At 36.4% G+C, this 19,572-nt stretch overlaps 1 pseudogene; it reads left to right on the top strand.

Annotated features, from left to right (window-relative positions):
* The first annotated feature begins 391 nt into the window (after positions 1 to 391).
* On the top strand, positions 392 to 18,556 carry LOC122142014 (annotated as a pseudogene).
* The last annotated feature ends 1,016 nt before the right edge of the window (positions 18,557 to 19,572 follow it).

Genomic DNA, 19,572 nt, shown 5'->3' with positions numbered 1-19,572 from the left:
CCTCTGAGTGATCAGCCTTTTGTATTCGATCCTCATGCCTCAACTGTACCATTGCCCAAAGTGCACTCGGAGGACATTCACTCTTTTGAAGTTAATCCAACATGTTGAACCAAAAATTAGTATAACCTATGGTTTCTTTTAGAAAACATGCCCAGAATCATATGTAGTTTGGTAACAAACATGACTGTTCTCGAGTGAAGATCTGCAGTACATTATATATAATATAATGAAGAATGGTCGGCTGGTATACTTGGCACTTGCTCTCTGCAGACATTTTCGCGCTTCTGCGAGTGACAAAACTGCAGTCTTTTTTATTTATTTATTCTAGGTTATTGGTTACTTTTTGTTTGAATGTCTCAGCAAACATTGTGTTTTTATTCTTGTGTTAGGTATGGTTACTGGAAGTCTGTCAGTCCAGATTGATGAAAGACCTACAGAGGTGAGTTTGAGCTCAGCAGGTGTGAAGTCTGTGGATGCTCTACCGAACACCACGGGGATACTGTAGCCATGGAAGAAGGGGTTTCTTCACAGCTTTCTATTCAGACAAAGGGTTTGCTGGATTCCGTTCTATGGCTGCTACTACAGAATGAATGAATGGTTTGGTTTATCTATCTATCTATCTATCTATCTATCTATCTATCCTTTTTTTTTACTTAAATTAAGGACTGGAAACTGAAAGCTAATAAAATGTTTTAGTGGATAAAGCTCTGTGTGTATGTCACTTAACATATAAGTTACTAAACGAACTCTTTCTGACTAATTTTTTAAATTTCTAACTTAGTGGTTTTGTCAACTATATATTCTTTCTCTATCAGGTCAAAACATATTTTCTGAGGGGTACCACTTTACAATAAGGTTTCATTTGTTAGACACTGATGTAGAAACTAACATCATTAACTATAGAGCAATACATTTGATACAGTGTTTATTAAACTTTGTTAGTATAATAAAATACCAGCTGTTCGATGTTTGTTCTTGTTAGTTCACTTCACAGTGTATTAGCTAATGTTAACCAATACAACTTTTGACTTTAACTTAATAACAGCTAGTGCGACTAACCGTGTTAAGAGATCGTTGGGTAATCCTCGTAAAATAATTGTAATTTGTTTTGATTATTGATAAATCAAGACCTAAACTTGCGGTGGTGATGACGCTCAGTAACCCGCGGGCATACAGAAGATTTAAAGTTACTTTCAAAAAGTAATTAAAATAATCATTCTTAATATCATTAACGCCTTTTTTTACCCTTGAAGAATTAAATTTGGTTTTATAGGATTATGTTGAATTTATGGATCCTTTTTAATCTGCAACTAAGAGTATATGGCTCGCCATCTTTATTTATTTATTTATTTTGTTAACAGCCATCTTTCGCCATTACCTTTTGGCACGCCCCCTACCTTTCCGTTTCACCAATGAGAAACCTTTTGTCATGCCCCCCACCTTTCGGCACGCCCCACCTTTTGATAACGCCAATTGCTCCAGGCGCGTTACCCTACTTGAAAACAAGCGCAAATGATCAGCCTTTCGAGGCGAGTCGCACCCGGCAACTTTCCTGAGTGTCTGTTAAGGCTGGCCTCATCCAGGTGGTTGAGAGTCGCGGGGGGGGGCCCCCCTCAGCCGTGGGCCCCTAAAATCGTCACCCCACCTTTCTCCCCACTAGCGACAGCCTGGTTGTAAATTATCAAAGCTTATTGGTTAAAGAATAAGTTACTCCGCCATATCAGTTTGATAGTCCACTTTAGACATTCTACTAACTATAGTAACTTTGTCAACTAATGCTCTTCATTTTTGCAACTACATTTCTTCTAACTCTCATCAGAAGTAAGACTGTTAGGTTTATGTTTAGGGGCATAGAAGTAAGTTGACATATACTTGCAAAGTTTCTCATAGTCATATGTTGTATGTTTATGGACCCATAAAGAACGTGTTAGAAGATTTTAAGCACGACAATCTACTATTACTCTAATGACTGCTAGTTGACATTTAGTGCAGAGTTACTTACTAACAGTATGAATGTCTAAAGTGGCCTATCAAAATAAAATGTTACCAAAAATAATGTAATTAAAATTTTTATTAACAGTTGTTTAGAATTTTTAATGAGTTTCAAAATGTCATTTATTATAATATAAACTGAGTACATATCAGCCACTCGCCTTTAACACATTACTGTCACAGACACAGGCACCATGACCAAAATTAATAAAGGAAAGAAACTTTCTGGGCCGCAGAACAGAAAAAACATTAAAATGAATACAGCAATCTCCAAATGAACGAACAGAGATTGTTAAGCTTACCTTATTCATTCATTCATTCATTCATTCATTTATTGTGAATCATTCAACATTTAACTTGTTAACATTAATCATTTGCCCTATTATAAGGCAACAGTTCATTTCTGAGCATATCTCGCTCAAAAAAAAAAAGAAAAAAAAAAGTCACGTATGTTTGTGAATGGGCATTTGATTTACATTTGAGAGGAACTGAGAAGTTCCTCTCAACAAGGACACAAACTAGTCACCTTCCACTGAAAATTGCTGAGTTGAATTTAAAATAGGTCATTTGTGTGATCCAAGTAGATTAAGTGAGTTTTTTTGAACACTATTGCTACTTCATACTGGAGTACAAAAAAGCTGAACTTTGACAAAAAAAGTGATTTTAAATTTTATAATAGTGATTTTATAATGTCTGTACATAATGTCTTTATAATGTACACCCAAAGCAAAAACGTGCAAAGAAATATAATGCAGAGTGGGAATGTCAAATGGGACAATGAATTATCCTCTACTGCCATCTAGTGGTGATAGTGAGAATATCATGACATTCAATTTAGTAGTATTTGTTTTTTCTGTCACTTAAGCCTAGCAAATTTTCCATGAAGTGAAAGGAAAGTAAAAAATTTCAAAAAAATGCAGATGTTCTTTAAAGTTAATTTTACATGAAGTGTTCTCATTTTGATATAAAATGCAAATAACTAAATAAAATAAATAAATAACCTTGAGGCAAATGAATAATATTATAAATCCCTCCAAAATTACCTAGTGAGCAATATTACTTGTTGAAAAAAATAAAATTAATAAATGTGTTCTACTGTCAGCTATCATGAGTTTCTTTCTTTTCTTTCTTTCATTTTTTCTTTTCTTTCTTTCTTTCTTTCTTTCTCTCTGTTCTCCTATGGCTGGAATTGAGAAACGCTTTTTTGGATGCCCCCCAACACTGTACATTTTGTATCCCTCCTTTGTCTGAGACACCCAATTCAGATCTTCGAGTCTCTGATGATCTAAATCAGGTGTGTTTGAATACGAAGACATCTAAAATGTGCAGTGTGGGGGGGCCTCCAGGACCAAGATTAGGAACCACTAACCTATGGTATGAAAACTGGGGGAGAGAGTTTGAACCTTTGTCACTTTTTCCCCCACTGATGATTTGTATCCTTCCACACACAAGCTAGTTCAGGATCATCAAATCTGGACCACGAGATCCACTTTCCTAATCAACTCACCTGAGCATGCTAATCACTGCTTGTTGGGCTTATTAGAAAATCACATGCAAGTGGACTTTGCTCAGGGTTTGGAGCTAAAACTCTGCAGCGCATTGGCCCTCCAGGGGCAAGATTTGATGAATCCTGAGCTGGTTAATGGGCCTTTGGTCATTGACTTGCAGAAAGTTTTCTGTGGGAGTTATTGTTAGTGGCCAACATTGACACGCACTGAACGTTTTTTTTCTAGTTTGTCTGTCTGTCTTAACTCACGTTATAGCAGCCCAAACAAAATCTAATGTTAAACAATTAAGGGTCAAGATCACAACTAAAACAAACACAGACTATAATGGTGACACTACAAATGTTTGTCAGGCGTCTTCAGTAAATGATCAATCATCACTTAATTAAACACCTAATTATCTAATTATCTTTAACTCTGGCTTCAGTGTTAATTTGACACTCTTCAGTGTTACTTTTAACACTCCTGAGTGTGGACCCAAATAAACTCCTGGGAGAGTTTAATTTGACCCCCTTGATCTCCATCATAAGGCAAGGATTAATCAGTTATATCTCACTGGGGAGTACTGAGAAAGGAATAGATAAAGGAATATCTGCAGCATATGTCAGTAAATATTAAAGAACTGGGCAGTCACATCACACAGCCTGTACACTTGCATTGCAGTCAGGGCTGGGTTGGTAATCGTTCGGTGGGCCGACAGAATTGTTTATTTTTTATTTTAGTTTATTTTTTGCCGAGGACCATCACGCTAGGACAGTGAGCAGCCATTGTGTGCCCATTGGTTTGTCTCCTGTATTGATAGTGTAAACATCCAATCACAATGCGTCTATAGACGGAGCAATGAAGTATTTTTTGCTCCGCATATATAAAGATCGAATCATCAGGTTCACCCCAACTTCTTCCTCGTTCGGCTTTTCCCAGGTTTTTTACAGCAGCTTTAGCAAGAACAAGCTGTACTTCTGCCGCGTGAGTGATGTGGGCCAAAGAATCAGGCACAAGGAGAAGAAGAGAGTAGCTGAATCAGTAAAGTGCATGATTGATTGGCCAAGTCAAGTGTGTTCATAGGAGGTTTTCCATGGGACCCAATGCGAATAAAGCTAGATTTAAATTAAAAAAGACACACGATATGTCGTTAACCTGACATTTTTATTCTTATCCAAAACAAGATGTTATACATGAGTTTGATACATAGGCTATGTACATACAATTCCCTTACCAAAAAAAGTAGTATACTTCAAGTTATTTTATTAAGTATACTTAAGTAAAGTTCAAGTATATTTAGGACTTTTTGTAAGAGTTTAAGTCAAGTATACTAATTGTCCATTATTAAGTATATATATTAGAAGTACATAAAGCCCCATTTCTGAGAAGTACATAAAAAGTAAACTAAAAGTATACTTTCCTATTTTTTAGTTTAAAATAAGTATACTAATAGCACACTTGAATAAACTTCTTTTTTCGTAAGGGATCCCAGTCAAAAAAAAAAATTGAACAGTAAGAAAGATCCAATAGCAAGATCAGCATTTTTCTGATAATAAAAAGCTTTTGTAACATTATACATATAGGCTAGCCTATCAAAAGCTTGGAGTCAGTATATTTTTTGGGGAAACGATAGAAATTAATACTTTTATTTATCAAGAATGCTTTAAACTGATCAAAAATTACGATAAAGACAATTATTATGTTATAAAAAAATTTTTTCAGATAAACGCTATTCTTGTGAACTTTCTATCCATCAAAGAAGCCTTTAAAAAATTCTACTCAGCTGTTTTCACAACATAATAATAATAAATGTTTTTTGAGCCACAAATCAGCAATATTAGATAGAATGATTTCTGAAGGATCATGTGGAACTGAGTAATGACACTAAAAAATTCAGCTTGCAATCACAGGGAATAAATTAGGCAGGCCCCGGGCCGCGATTTTTTGTCCCAGTCCAGCGCTGATATTGCAGTTACCGAGTTCTGATTGGCCAACGCCATTATGTTAGTTCATGAACCTGTCATAAAAATGGCTAGAGAATTTTAACATTCATTTGCAAAGTTATAAGCAAGATTTAAAATCTATACAAATGTTTAATAGGGAGCCAGTGCAGTGTTGACAGGACCGGGCTAATATTGATCATACTTTTCCTGTTTGGCCAAAATGCACAGCAGCACGTTTGGGGAAAACCTAACAAGCCATATCAGCACAAGACACCTCAAACCAAAAGATACACATGTCTTGTGATGATTTTGGGCTGTTTTTTTAAGCCCATGACCTGGTCATCTCCACAGTCATTGAGTCGACCATGAACTCATCTGCATGCCAAAGTATTCTAGGGTCAAATATGAGGACATTTGTTCGAAAGCTAAAGTTTGGCCAAAACGCAACAGGACAATGATCCCAAGCACACCAGCAAATCTACAACAGTACAGCGGTCTCCAGCCCTGCTCTTGGAAAGCGTCTGCATTCACCACAGGACTGACAATGCCCCAAGAAGAGTAGTGAGGGTGTGGGAGAAACAAAACAGCTCACGGAAACTCCTGCAAAATACATACATCTGAAAAATAAAATAATATTTCATGTTGTTTGCAGGCAAGTTTTAGTCCATTTTTTTTTTTTTTTTATATACATGTAAGGACAGATTCAATTTAAAGGCTTTTATTCACATATAGCACTAAGCACTTTTTGACATCAAAAAATATCTTTATGAATTATGGATTTTAGCATACAAGCACTCTAAGATCAAATCTGTGCATACTTTTGTTTTCATAAATGAGGACCCTTGATGGGTTCTAACCCCATACAAACACACCAAATGAGGCGAAAAAAACGCAGCAAGATGCTGGCCCTCAGCACTTAATTCAGTAGTGTACTGTCCAGTAAGATCAGGACAGCATAATTAATAAAGAGTAAACTAACATTTCAGGACGCACATTTTGCAAAAGTTTCAGATTATTTCTTCACTGCCAATAATTTTTTTCCCAAAAGAATCCAAAGTTTCGTGTCACCAAGCAGTCCAGTGACTGAAGCACAGCTGCGGGTCCTCCCTTTGAAAGTAGGCAGGGTTGCGCAGGGCCCCAAACCACCAGGGGGCCCCCTTGCTCTCATAGGTGTTTAAAAGAATTTTAGTTTAGTTCACCAGCCAATATGAAAACACCATGGCTGCATTCCTTTACTTTCCTGACATCTGCATCAGTCAAGTCCTGAACGTGACGGCATGTACTGTACTTGATACTAAAGAGGTTAAAAGTGTATTTGAGCTGCGAAAGATATGCTGTGGGCTTTCTGAGCACTGCTGGAACAACATATGTGAGCACTCTGCGGTGGGGTGGGGTTTTAAAAAACAACATAAGGGCCTTCACACTACAAGTCATGTAGGCTGTATATGCAGATTACAAGCACACACACAACTGTTGTATGAATGAATAATATACTATCCACCCACCTATCATCCATTGTCTGTGCTTATTTATATGCACTCATGTCTGTCTGTCAGTAAAGACTGGATGTTAAATCTGTCATCTGTTTTAAGATTAATCAGCAGTCCAGGTCTGAGCTTTCAAGGGGTAAGATGCTGCCAGCTTATTTTGCCAGCTGTAACTACTGTAATTATCTCTAAAGTTTGCCTTCTGTGGCCTGTTTTCTCTGCTGCTGTGACTAACAGGACAGTTAACACATCTCTGCATGTCACACATTCAGCATCTATAAATAACATCATCCACCATCTAGAGACTGCACAACCGATTGGCCTCAGTGCTGGCTGCTATTTCTGAATTTGGTTTCCATGGCAACAGCTGTGATGAAGACGAGATGGTAATAAGCCAGATAAAGGCAGTTCATTTTACATGCTCTGAGTATTTTTGCTCATCTTTTAATGATAGCCCCTGAACTCTGTGATCTTGCCTAATGCCCGATCAAGGATCTTATTCTGAATCCTCTTGTGGGTTTTGACGGATGTAATGACATCTTTCCTGGTTGGTTGAAACTGCTCTATGTTGATGCTAAAAAAAACATTTGATTGCGTTGAGTAGGCTAAAGGTTTTTTTTTTTTTTTTTTTTTTTTATGTCAAATGCTTCAAAACTATGGGAAATATATTACAGCAGTATATTTCATTGTACATATGGGGTAGTCGTGGCTAATGGTTAGAGAGTTTGACTCCTAACCCTAAGGTTGTGGGTTCAAGTCTCGGGCCGGTAATACCACGACTGAGGTACCCTTGAGCAGACACTGAACCCCCAACTGCTCCCCAGGCGGCGCAGCATAAAAATGATACCCACTGCTCCGCGTGCGCACGTGCGCGTGCGCGTGCGCGTGCTGGTGTGCGTGTGCGTTCGTTGTGTGTGTGTTTGTTGATTTGTGTGTGTATGAATTCTGAGTATTGGTCACCATGCTTGGCTGTATGTCATATCACTTTCACTTTTTTTTTTTACTCCGCTGTGTGCACGAACCCATTTTGAGGGTTTGCAGCTAAAAAGCTAATTTTTTAGTTTCCCAGCTTAACAGAATTTTGTTATAAGAACGTTCTCCAAATATTGAGTGTTGGACAGGGAACATAAAAAATGTCAGTTTTCTTGACATTAGAGAAACGTTTTTAAAAAGTATGATGTTCCTCAAACGTTCTTTTCAACTTAATTTTTGATTTAAAATTCAACATTCCAAGAACATAAAAAAGATCCAGTTTCCTTTAGTAGAATGTTATTTAAAGTTTAGTATGATGTTCCTGAAACATTCCTTCAATCACTCATTCAAAAAAAAATGTATTGAGATTGAGATAACCATCAGCGTTTGATTCAGATGGGCTCTTAACCCTCGACTATTTATTAGAGTCGCTTCTTTTGTAAGTAATTTTCAGAAAAACAGTTATGCATTGATAAAGCAGATCAACATGTATATGTTTCGAATAACAACCAAAATGACTGTATTAAAGTGATTTAAATTACTCTAATATAAAAAAAGAGAAATAAATTGAAACAATGCTGATGTGTTACCGAGTATATAAATATTTTCGTTGTTAACTTTTCCCGAGCAGGCTTTAATGTTAACTATACACTCACAGACATCGGCATATGAAACACAACAATGGTGACATGCCTCATGTGCCAGCATACAAAACACAATCATTTTTTTTTTTTTTTTTTGATTGTCACCTGTGTTGAGGATTGTATGGACAACAATACAAAAATACAGCATTTTATTGTAACAATATTTATATTATAATCACAGTAGCACTGTTGTATAAACGCTGTACTTTTTTTGTGTATTAAAAAATTAAAACAGCAAGCCTCCAAATCACTGTGTATATTACGTTTAGTCTAACTCGAAATGTTATTGTCACAGAGGTAGCTTCTGTATCTTATTTCTGAAGTCCAAGGAATGACGCTTGTGGTCTGGGTGTGGGAAATGATCTCTTCTTTACTTAACAAATAAAGCGGAGCTACTGACCACTGTATCCTGGTTAAACCAGCGGTCCAGAAAAGAAGAAGAAAAAATCCTGCAGTGGAGCATCAGTGAAATCTTCTTTTATTAATATTGTTATTTAAAATTTCCATTAATTTTTATTATTTATTTATTTATTATTTGTTTGTTTTTGTTTTTTTTTTTGTTTGTTTGTTTGTTTAATTTATTTATTTATTATTTATTAAAACACTTACTTACCTACTGTATTACTTACTTAATTGTTATGGTCATATTTATTCAGCTATTTGCGCAGGCACTTTGGATGGGTTAAATGCAGAGCAGAAATTCTTATTGGTCACCGTACTTGGCTGTATGCTGCATAGCACTTCACTTTTGTTTTTACTCCTGTGGTGCACCAACCCATTTTTGAGGGTTTGCAGCTAAAAAGCTAATTTTTTTTTTCCCAGCTAACAGAATTTTGTTTATAAGAACGTTCTCCAAATATTGAGTGTTGGTACAGAAATGAACATAAAAAAAATGTCTAGTTTTCTTGACATTAGATGAAACGTTTTTAAAAAGGATTATGATGTTCCTCAAACGTTCTTTCAATTAATTTTGATTTAAAATTCCACATTCCAAGAACATAGAAAAAGATCCAGTTTCCTTTAGTAGAATGTTATTTAAAGTTTAGTATGATGTTCCTGAAACATTCTTTCAATCACTCATCAAAAAAAAATGTATTGAGATAACTATCAGCGTTTGATTCAGTGGGCTCTTAACCCTCGACTTTTATTGAGTCGACTTCTTTTGTAGTAATTTTCAGAAAACAGTTCTGAGGCATTGATAAAGCAGATCAACATGTCTGTTTCGATAACAACCAATAACTGTATTAAAGTGAGTTAAATTATTCTAAATATAAAAAAAGAGAAATAAATTGAAACTATGCCTGATGGTTTAAGAGTATATAAATTATTTTCTTGTTAACTTTTCGAGCAGGCTTTAGTGTTAACTATACACTCACAGACATCGGCATATGAAACACAACCATCGTGACATGCTTCATGCCAGCATACAAAACACAATTATGAAACACAACCATTTTTTGATTGTCACCTTGTGTGAGGATTGTATGACAACAATACAAAAATACAGCATTTTATTAGTAACAATTATATGCTTATGATCACAATAGCACTGTTGTATATAAACGCTGTACTTTAATTTGTATTAATAAAAAATAAAACAGCAAGCCTCGAAATCACTGTGTATATTAGTATCTACTGAAATGTTATTGTCACAATGTTAGCTAGCTTCTGTATCTTATTTCTGAAAGTACAGGTGTGAGCTTGTGGTCTGGTGTTGAAAAGGATATCTTCACTTTAACTTAACAAATAAAGCGGAGCTTACTGACACATGTATCCAGCTAACCCCAGCTGTCCAGAGAAAAAGAAGAGTTAAAAAAATTCCTGCAGTGGAGCATCAGATGAAATCTTCTTTTAAATATAATAAATAGATGTAACCTTTATTTAAAAGTTAATTGTTTGTTGTTGTTGTGTGTTTGTTGTTTAATCTTCGAAATTTACTTTTTTTTACTATACTTACTTTCTTATTTATTTATTTATTTATTTTTATTTATGGCATTACAGCCAAATTTGAGGAATTCAAACTAACCAAGTGGTACTTTCTCCTCTATGCTGCCCAGCACGGTCTCTGAGATGAATGTTTAGTGCTGCCAGTCCATGTGTTTTTCCATGACCTTGCAATAAATTATTGCCCAGTCAGATTGAAAAAAGTTAACCTACGTCAGTACTTAAAATTTAATTTTAGCATGTCTTGTGTAGTGCAAAATGAAATCTAAAGTTCTACTAACTGAATTCTAAAGGTTTGAGAAAAAAAAAAAAAAGGATTAGCATTTTTTTGTAATTCTGGGTTGTACAGTGCTGGAAGAGGCACTGTTTATAAAAACAGGAGATTTAAGCTAGTACGATTACTTAAGATATATTTTTTTTTTTTTTTTTGTACAAACACAAATATGTTTACTATCACTTAATGGGTTTCCCACTTTATATTAGGTGGCTTAAACTACTATGTACTTACATTGAATAAATCAACGTGATGCAATGCCTTAATTGTGTACATACATGTTTTTGTACACAGTGAACATAGTGAAGGCAGAACTTAATATAAAGTGGTGACCCTAAATTATTTATTTTATTTTACTGGTATATTATATTAATGTTATTCCTAGTTGCGCACTAGTGCGCCCTCATGTGGTCTTGTCTGTGCTAAAGACACAGAAATGAAGTAAGAAGAATGTTGGGGCCAGTATGATGTTCAGAGGAGACCAGGAAACCTTAGGGCCCCATGGCTTGTTGATCGTGAATCCATCTGGCAGACAGTAGACATGTGCAGGATGTGCTTGTTTTTGATTGTAATGCCATTAGTTAGCTTCACCAGTATTTTCAAGTTACGCAGTTAATATGCTTGTGTATAAACAAATATCAAAAATCCAAATACTTACTAATCTACAATCTGGGGAGGTTTACAATTTAAACCCCAGTATGGTCTATGAGCGACAATGCTAACTGTGGACTGACATGATCCTACTGACACTGTGACAGCCTGAAAACCTAAGTAAAATGTGTGTTTTATTTTTTATTTTTTTATTTTACATTAGTATTATGTAAACTTTTATTTTCACATGGTGTCCTTGTTATTTTTTTAAACGGATACACTGCATGCACTTATTGGATATGGTTACCAAGAGAGATAGCATGTAATATTGAGCAAATTCTGTGATTGAATATCCATTCACACTGGCAAGCAACTCTGCAATTGATTTTCTTTGTTAGTGTTGATTGTAAGTATACAGCGAAGGCTTTCTAAAACCATCTCAGAGAGCCCAAACCATTTGCCTCCTTAAATGGCCTAAGTCTGGCAGGCCATTTCCTTTGTGTGTTTTTTTTGGCTTGGTTAAGGTTTAAAAAAAGCAGAAAGTATTGCAGCTCTGATAGTAACCAATACTAATATTTTGCCAAGAGTGGATTCAGTCAGTTTTGAGGCTAACAGGGGCACGTGAGAAGCCACAGTAAGAGGGGAAGGGATGTTTGGTTTCACCTGAGAACTTACTGTCTGATTCTGTGCTCTTTGCGCAAAGAAATATACTTTTGTTAAAGTTGGGAGACATGGGTGTCTACGTTCACTCAGGTGCTGCTGAATAAAAATGATGTGTGTACATCACATGAGAGCCATGAGTTCCCCACTTCCAGCATTGATGAGTATCTTCTGTACACCACTCCTTTTAGAAACGAGCACCTGTAACAAAAGATCGGTAGTTTTTACAAACTAATTTTGAGCAAGCTGTTGGGTTGCCAAGAATACTTTTGGTATAAAAATAGCAAGAAAAACGGTCAACACAATCACTGGCCAAAAAACTGTAATTTTTACAGTACAACTGTAAAAAAAAGTCTGTAGTTTTTTTTCAAAATAATTTTGGCAGCTGTGTGTGGTGTTGCGCAGACATACTTTTTGTAAAATACAGAAATAAACTGTAAACCACAATCCGGGCAAAACCTGGAAATTTGTACAGTATTAAAAATTTATTTACAAACAAGAAAAATTGAAGTAAACCAGTCAATTCACACAACGCACACTGCTATTAAAATCTTGTTTTGTACCTTTAACATACTGAAACTGACCCCACGCATATATGCAGGTGTAAAGAAGAAAGCCACATGAAGAATCGAAGTTCATCACAAGTAGCTTCGCCCACAAGCAGAAGTTTATATTAATATATAGAGGTGCCCAAAGTCATTCATTCAGTCAAACACAAAAACACCATCCATGGTGACACACGATACTTAAACAATTCAATAAACGGGTCATTAAACGAGCAGAAGATGTAACATAAAGGCCCAAATTGTACAACTGAAACAAAAAAACTATAAAAAACAATGATTATTTAAACAAAAATACTGGTCAAATGTGGAGCGTCACACAGTGAATTCTGAGGATATCAGTTTCCAGTTTTTGACTGTAAATTATACATTGATTTGTTCTTTTTTTTATTTCTACAAAACTGTAAAATTAATCAGCATTTTACTGTAAAATTACATGAATTCTGGGTAGATCTTTTACAGTTTTTCCCTGTATATATGTCACGGAACTTACTGGTACTTATTAACCCTTTTTTTTTGTGCGTTTTTTACAAAATTGTACAGTTATACACTGTAACAATGACCGTGAAATTTACAATGAAACTATGTAAAAATGACATACAGAAAGATTTACAGAAAAAACTATGCAAATCCATAAAGAAAAAGTTAATGTAAACCCGAAAACATATGTTGTTTTTGTTTAACTCACAGTGGAAATCCATAAACTAAAAAACATAATATTTTGTTATATTTACAATAACAATTTGTGATTTTAATCAAAATTATTTGTTAAATTACAACATTAATTGGTAGCAAAAACAGAGAAATACTGTAATACTCATAACAAAACAATTTATGTTAATTTTGACATGCAATATTGGTAAAAAAACTACAGTTGTCTGTTGTTTTTAAAAATCCAAATACGTGTGTTTATGTCACGTGTTACAAGGTTTATGCTGTGACTATAAGTAGCATGATTGATGAAACCGATGCAAATTGAGGTAATACATTTTTTTTTTTTTCCACAAAAAAATAAAAATAATGTGAACCTGAGTAGGTTGCCACCCTCTTATATACTATAAAATATGGCTACAATTAGAATAATATTGTTTTTAAATTTAGGCTATTTGTTTGTAGCATATTTGTACACTGTAACAAATTAGTGTCATTTTAAGTGTACAATTTGTAAAAACGCTACAATTTGTAAAGTGTAGGACAAAAAAAAAGTCTGCTGCTTGTTTCGGCTAGTGTCAGGTAAGGCGTTCGTTTCTCAAAAGCATCGTAGGGTCTTAAGTAGATCGTAGAACCAATGTCACAGTGTTGTCCCCAGCCTTGCTCTACGTCCTCTATTGTCTTGGCGGCCAGGACGCACTTTAATAACGGGAGAGGTAGAGGTTTCTTTCTTTCTGGTGCTCTCTCCGGTAAACGGCCTGGTAAAGCAGGCGTGCGTGAGGGCGGTCGGGACACAGCTTGCCAAAAAAATTATCAAGCATTACATGAAAAATGGAAATAAAAAATGTAAATCGGGAACATGGAAATAATTCTAAACATAGTCGGTTGTTCCTTCTGGAAATACAGTGATGAGAAACACCCGCTCTGCTTTTTTGATGTTTTTTGAGTGGATTGTTTGTTTTTGTTTATTTAATTCTAAGTCTAAGGGTATAGGGTTGGGGTGAATTTTTGTGACATTGGTTCTACGATCTACTTAGACCTACGATGCTTTTTGGCGAAAGGAACTAGCCCTTACCCTGGACATAGCAGAGACAAGTCCTTTTTAATTTAAAAGACGGAGATTAACTGATATAGTGGTAGAAAATAAACGTTTTAATTTACAGCGGCAATTTATAAAGCGGAGATATACTTTAGCATCTCGATTGGGTTGTATTTAATGGGTGCTATATAAAAGATGGTGCTATTTAAGTAATCTTGTTCATGAGTGGCATAATCAAACAATACACTCTCTATTTCAGCGTATTATAGGGGGTTTACTAAAAAAAAAAACAAAAAAAAAAAAGCCAAAGCCTAAGAGGAATTCTGGATTTATATTGATCATAACAGTTGTCACAGTAAAGTAAAAAAACAGCTTGATGTACTCGGGGTAAAGATGAATCACTTAGAACTTGAGTAAACAATGATTTGGGTTCTTGAATCTTAATTTTTCTCGCAGTTAGTGGGTGCTCATAGGGCAGGGTATCCTGGACCAATAAAATTCAATAACTTGTACTCACCGCTCGGGTCCATTTTCGATCAAAGACCGTTTTATGAAGGCCTCTCGTCCTCTATTGCTTGATGCTTGTCCAAGATGCGCTTAACGCGTCCTGTCTGGTTGAAGTACGATTTACAGCAGATGAGATATATGCTCGGGTAATCTACTGATGTTTCCTGCTGTTCCCGCGATGTGAAACGTTGAATTTACGTTCGAATTTGAACCACTGAATTTGGTGGAATCGAATTTGTAAAGGCGAAATAAAATGGACTGGAAAATTGGTTTGTTGAATATTATAGAGTGTATTTTTTAAACGATCGCATATTTTTGGAAGTTGAAATCTGAAAGGTGAATATGGATTCTTGAATTTTTGATTATAAAAATTCTGTTTGAAAAGTTTTTAATTGAAAATATTCAGGGTTTTAAATTTACAACCATGTTGAAGGGGCAGCCGTGTCATAATAATGCAAGACTAAAAATTCAATGCATTAATATGCAAAAGTACGTTTAATGCAAATGCATCTTTTTTCAATTATTGTAATTCAACAAGCTTTTTTTAATTCAAAAAACCATTTTGGCATTATTTTACTTTCCAGACAAAACCGTTAACTCCGTAATTCTTACAGTGTTTTAACCGTAATTCTACCATGAAAATTAACTTAGGCTCCGAGTTTAAAAACTAGACATTCATATGATGGTAGTCCATGGAGTAAGGATATTTTCTTAGCATATAACTGCAAACCACTTATTGTGTAGTATTTAAAGTAACTAAAAACTGATGATTTTTCTCAAATTCGTTGCAGATTCACTGTTAAGCTATAATACACATGTATGTGCTGAAGTACTCAATCACAGAGAGGACCACGGATACAATCCTCAAACTCCCACTATGGTTAATGTCTTTACATAAAGAAGCAGAACATCAGTGTTTGTGGCTCATCATTGACATGAAGCACGAGGCTCTACTCTCCACACAAGGGGTGAAACCACACCACTACAACATTAAACTAACAGATCTCGCTTGGTGCCAAAAAAACACATTAATACAGCGTGAGTTCAGTATTTCTTAATCTCTTCATCCAGTGTATGACTTTTGCGTACTTTTTTGTTCTAGGGGATGTTCACAAATCTTTCAGTAACTCAAACTTTTTTTTTCATTGGTTAAATCTGCATTCTTACGTTTTACAGTATACTGAACTGTTTATCCTTGAATTAACTGTCAAACAACTGTAGAAAAACTGTTATTTACTCGTTAAATTAATATAATTTATAAATTTATAATTTTATATTTTAAACAGTTTTTTTTTAACAGTTTGTAGCTCTGTAAAATAATTACAGTTTATTACTAATTTTTAAATTATGTTTCATGCTGTTTTTCTTCATCTTAAATCATTAACCCTTTAAACCCCACAACAAAATCCTCAGGTGTTTGGTGAAGATGAAACACTGATAATGTGTGAGAATTCACACTAACAGAGTGTATTGCTGTAGTGGGACACACTGAATCAGTGTGAAGTTAATGAGATAATTCTGTGATTAATTGATGATTGAGCGCATTAGTGATGAACAACCTGCTACTTGTAACAAGGCAAGCATAATCACTGAAGGAAAGAGAAACACACAAGAACTACACTGGACTTCACGACCACAGGCCTTACCACTGAATCAACTAAAATAAAAGACATCAAATCTCTCAAGATCGATGAATTAAACAACTCCTAAAAACGCTTCACCAGATTTCACATTACTAACCAGACTGGACTTTACTAAAAGGCGCTTGTCAGATGTTAACAGAAGATCTGCTTGATTAGTTACAGAGGTTTAGGTGTTTTTTTCACTAACTACCGTGGATGGAGATTATTGTTTAACTTTAGTTGTGCCTCTTTGAAACCGTGATATTTTAAACACTTGTTTTTTTTTTTTGTGTGCTGGTAACGATGTGTTTGTTTGAAACTTGCAGTGTTATAGCAAAAAAAGTAACTACACGATGTTTTTTTATATTATAATATATATATCATGTCAAAATTTGGCCCTTTTTTTACAGTGATTTTTTGGTGGTGTGTGCACCTGTGGCTAATTTAACCCACAGCACTGAACATCACATCACTTACTGCAGGGAGTTCACATGATAAAGCTGTCGGTAACCAGACAGACGCAAGAGAAGCTCTGACTGTGAGTTGACTGTGAATGACAATGCAATTATTCACCTGTTTATGTTACCATTTACACCGAATTGTAACCTAAACTGTTATTAACTAAATTATCTGCAGTATACTCTAAGGAAATGTACTTGCAAAATTTTCCACTACTTTACTGGCCAACTTGTACTTTGCATAAATACTGCAAATAAACAGATTTCTGTAAAACACATGGTATATTTCTACAATTCTACTGTGGATTTCTTCTGTGAGGACACCCAGCATTATGTTGGTTAATTTTGTAACGATTTTTACCTGGACATGTTGTTGAGTGTGACCTTGGTGGTGTTTTGTGTCATCTGAAGTCTGCGTTGCACCCTTTAGATGAGGCTTATCACAAGAAATATGCTGTTCACAGATGTGCCTTATGGTATCTCAAGAAACATTTGTGAAGAGTGCTCATGGCTTTGCTGTGGCCATGGTTAGTATCATGCAGTCAATCTAAATAATGCGGAGATATGTGGTTTATATTTTAATCAAGGTAATGGTAATTTACTTGTTGAATGAGAGGGAAAATCACGCATTTAACTTAAAATCTCTAAAACCCACAATTTATTTCCATGTAAAATCCAGAATATACCGTAATATTGCTGAAACATTAACATCCCATGCGTTGTTCAAAACCTCATAGGTTTGGCCATGCTATGCTGAGTGTGGTCCTTACTTGAACAGTCACTGCCATTGTTCCTCCAAGACCTTGCGGGTAACATTCTATAATAAATTGCTTAACAACCAGAGAATACCATACCGTGAGTTTAATAATACAGGAGGCTGGTAAAAAAAAAAATCAACCCCGGCACGTTTACGTTCTAATTTGATGGTAAAAAGGACAAACCTTTTTAAAATAAAGCATAACCAAACGTTTTGACGAGTTTGTCCTCTCTCAGGTTCAATGTCTTCAAAGCATGGTGTGTTTTGGAACAGCTTGGCAAGATCTTCATCGACCCGATCTAAGATGTCTCCTTGTGGTTGTTTTTGTGCAAGGTTATGGGCACGCCGGCCCCTGGCACAGATGCAGGGAAAGGTTCTTCTGCAATGTTCTATGCGGTTCTGGGCATCTCTCACATCACGCTAGTGATGTTCCAGCAGTCTGGGCGGGAGAGGATGAACACGTTCGTATCCGCTACCGCTCCTCAGGCCGCGTCAAGAATGTCGCCTAGGGCTTCAAATCGCAACTGAGATCTCCATGGAAAACATGGTTTTGGGTGGGTGTTTCCTGTCCTGCCTGGGAACTCTGTGCGTGGGGGCCGCCGCCTTCTCACACTTTGAGGGCTCGGAACCTTCTTCCACGCGTACTACTACTGCTTCATCACCCTACACCACCATCTGGCTTCGGCGACTATTTGTGGCTCTTCAGAAGAAGGAAGGGACCTCCAGGGAGAAGACCCCTTATGTGGTCCTTTAGCCTTACTATGTACATCCTCGTGGGGCTGACTGTGATCGGAGCCTTCCTCAACTTGGTGGTGTTGAGGGTTCCTCACTATGAACAGCGAGGACGAGAAGCGGGGTATGCGGCAGGAGCGGCGCCCTCGCTGAAGAGGGGCCGTAACCTCACAGCCATGATTTTGGGGGCAGTGGAATCACTGCCAACAGACAAAACCTGTTCTTGCCCATAAGAAGAGGGCACCAGCTGCCAGCACAACCTCATCCTGTCGCCGGCAGAGGAAGCGCGGGGCTCTAATTCGCCTCTGCCCCTGCCCTTAAACGCCAACCAGTCTCCGGTCCACAGCTGTGAGCTTTGCTCTGTCTCTGCGTCTGCCTATCACCTGGGCCTCTGCCGCAGCTCGGCCCCGTCCCCAACCCAAGTGCCCTGAGTGCAAGACATCCAACTCGGTGTACTGGAACTCCGTTTCCTACAAGATTGAAGGCGGCTTGCTCGACTAGGAACACGACGGTTGTGTCCTTCTTCCAGGCAGCACACTTTCTCCGGGCTCAGCCATCAGAGATCTGCCACGCTTCAGGGAGGAAGTCATTGTAAAAATGGGGAAGAAACTTTGAAGTGTCTGATTAGTGAGATAGGAGCGAGAGATGCTGTAAGAGCATATATTTTGCGTAGCATGAGTTAGGCAAAGGCCATTTTTAAACACTAAAGCTAGAGTGAGCATGTGAGGAACTTTGCCGTCATAATCGGGGTTGGGGTAGTTAGGCAGAGCACATTGGTAACTTACACATTTAAAAGTACAAAATATGAGTAAACTGTGTTTCATTACAGGTTACATTTTAAATGATGTGGTAGTCAAATTACAGTTAGATCCAAAAAATATTTTTAGACGACTAAGTGAGTCTTGAATTTTAAATGTCATTTAAACATTAATGTCCAACTGGGTTGGTGGTAGTGGGAAACAGAAATTGGCAAGCTCTGAATCTAATGGTCCTGCAAAAAGCATCATAAGATACCCCCGTTTTTTTTTTTTTTTTTTTTTTGTTCCATTACCCCTGGCAGATAGGCAATACTTTTATTAATTTGAAAAAATAGAGGGCTCATAAAAATTCACTGTTATTTTACTTCTACTGTCCTGAATAAGCGATTTACACAACGATGTTTAGGTAAGTACTCCAGAAGACAAAATAATGATGGATAGAACTGTAGGACGTTGTAATGTTTGTGATAGCTGTTCATGAGTCCTGTGTT

The sequence above is a fragment of the Cyprinus carpio genome, chromosome B23 (genome assembly GCF_018340385.1).
Source record: "Cyprinus carpio isolate SPL01 chromosome B23, ASM1834038v1, whole genome shotgun sequence".
NCBI classification, from domain to species: Eukaryota; Metazoa; Chordata; class Actinopteri; order Cypriniformes; family Cyprinidae; genus Cyprinus; species Cyprinus carpio.
This window is presented reverse-complemented; position numbering and strand designations above follow the sequence as displayed.